General features: G+C 31.9%; 1 protein-coding gene across 4 annotated transcripts in view; it reads left to right on the top strand.

The window, feature by feature from the left end:
- The first annotated feature begins 1,571 nt into the window (after positions 1-1,571).
- The window catches only part of LOC106471450 (casein kinase II subunit alpha), a 37,192-nt gene continuing 36,563 nt past the window's right edge, over positions 1,572-2,200 (top strand). For all 4 annotated transcript variants that reach the window (XM_022400059.1, XM_013932054.2, XM_013932053.2 and 1 more), the window contains exon 1: positions 1,572-1,675. The gene's annotated coding sequence lies outside the window, so the exon portion shown is untranslated. The remainder of the gene's footprint in view (positions 1,676-2,200) is intronic.

The following is a 2,200-nucleotide window of genomic DNA, read 5'->3' as shown; positions in this document are numbered from 1 at the left end:
CACACACACTCACTTACCGTCACGTTGTCACCCTCTTTTATATACCAGCCTACCCTATATCTAGTAAATGCTAGAGCATTCGCCAAAGTACAGGATAGTTCTAGAAAGTAGAGGGCGTGATAATAGTCACGTGATCTCGATGACGCAACAATACTTTATTTTTCAGGAAACTATCGACTCCCCTTCTAAACTGTTGTAAAATGCTGGCCTCCACTATAGCCCACACAACTCATTGCATAAACTAAATCACTGTCTTATAAAAATAAACCTTTATTAACTGGAATCTACCTCGTCTTTTTCAAATCTCAAATTTGTGTCTTTTTCTCCTATTGTGTTCAGAATAGAACACAAAAAATCACAGACCTTTATTTCTATCGATTCTCCAAATAATCTTGTGAATTTCAATAAGATCACCTGTTATCCTTCATTTCTCAAGAGAAAATAAGATAAGAGATCTTAACCCCTCCTCATAAAATAACCCGTCCGTCCTAATGATCATCCTAGTAGCCCTTCTCTGAACCTTTTCTAATAAGTCAATATCATTTTTTAGATAAGAATAACAAAACTGTGGACAGTATTCAAGGTATGATCTAGATAATAATTTGAACGAAAAGGTGGTTGCCTCCTTTGAATTGTAATCAGTATAACTATAAATATATCATAGAATTATATTAAATATAAAGGAGTCAATGCCTTTGATTTTTCTTATTTACATTCATCACATGGATAGGGGCATAATTGGTAAACTTTTAAAATTATATTAATTCTTGGGTACTTTTAACGGTACTGGGGATGTTGAGGAATTACAGAATGACTTGGATTATCTAGTTCGTTTGGCAAATATTTGACAAATAACCTTTAATTACAGTAATGCATTTGTGTTAACATAATTTGGACTACATAGTAAATATAGATGGAAACATATTTAATAGCGTGACTAAAAAAGGATCTTGTCATATTGGTGCACAAGTCACTTAAACAACTGAGAGAGTGTTCTATACACAAGTTAACTCATTGTTCTAGCTAAAGTAGACTTTCTTTATTCAGAAGTTCTAACTCTGTGCGGACTAGCTAAAACTTTTAAAGTAGAGCTAATTTTGTGTTCCAGTAGTAGTAGTTTGACTGTGTGTGTGTGTGGATAGAAGAAGTGACTATTTCTCTAGGAAATCCTCATGTATTCATGTTTGTTATTTATGAAGTCCAATAAAACTGTACCTTTATTACCAGTGGAGTGCCTCGAGTTAAGCTTGTTTTAATCTTTCTCATTAGCTGTATAGACCCTTTACTAATTTAATTAGTGCGTGTTTATATTATATTCAATTCACGCACTGGTTTTTACAGTAACCTTTCTTTTGAAGTCTTTTAACATTGCCATTTCTCAGCGAAACAGTCTAAGGACTTACAACACTAAAATCTGAGGCTCAATTTTCCGCGGTTAACACAGCAAATAGCCTATTGTGGTTTTGCGCTAAAACGAACAAACTCAATGTGACATTAATTTTTTTAGATATATTTGGTTCCCATGGTAACGTTAACTTCTTATTAAATTTATTCTTCCAACAGAGGGACAAGTAATGTAAGCCTCGTATTGTCTCGTTCACGAAGGAGAAGGCCATTTTTACAAGTGTGGTCTAGGCCTAGTTAGGACTAAGTCCGGTAGTTTTCTAGGAAATGAGTAAGTCGATAGAAATTTTTATTATAAAAATTTACATTTTGAGAAAGTTTTATTACCCTATGAATATGATAAAAAAATTTCATAGAAGAATTTTTATGTATTTCCTTAATTAACCACTTTTGCAACTTTGTCTAACTCTGAATTAGGTTTATTCATCATTATTGTTGCCGGTTGTAGTTGTTATGTGTATAAATTGTAAAATGTCGAGTTCTATGCATGAGTAGTGTTATCTGGTCTTTTGAAAAATTAACATATTACGTTAGTATAATAATATTAATAGTACTTCTAGGGCCAAATGATATGTTAAGCAAGTTTAATTTTTAACTATACGCAAAATCCCATCCAATTTTCGATAATTGCAGAAGTTGTAAGTTATATTTTCGTGTTTAAATTTTAAGTTAAAATAATAATAAAAAGTTATACATTTTATTTTGACACAAAGTTAACTCTTAATATTAAGTTCGTGTTCTGAGAGTAAGGTTAAGAATGTTGTAATTATCTGAAAGCATTTTGAAGACATAAGCC

The sequence above is a fragment of the Limulus polyphemus genome, unplaced genomic scaffold, assembly GCF_000517525.1.
Source record: "Limulus polyphemus unplaced genomic scaffold, Limulus_polyphemus-2.1.2 Scaffold4631, whole genome shotgun sequence".
NCBI classification, from domain to species: Eukaryota; Metazoa; Arthropoda; class Merostomata; order Xiphosura; family Limulidae; genus Limulus; species Limulus polyphemus.
Note: the sequence above shows the minus strand (reverse complement) of the source record. Positions and strands in the feature narration are given on the sequence as shown.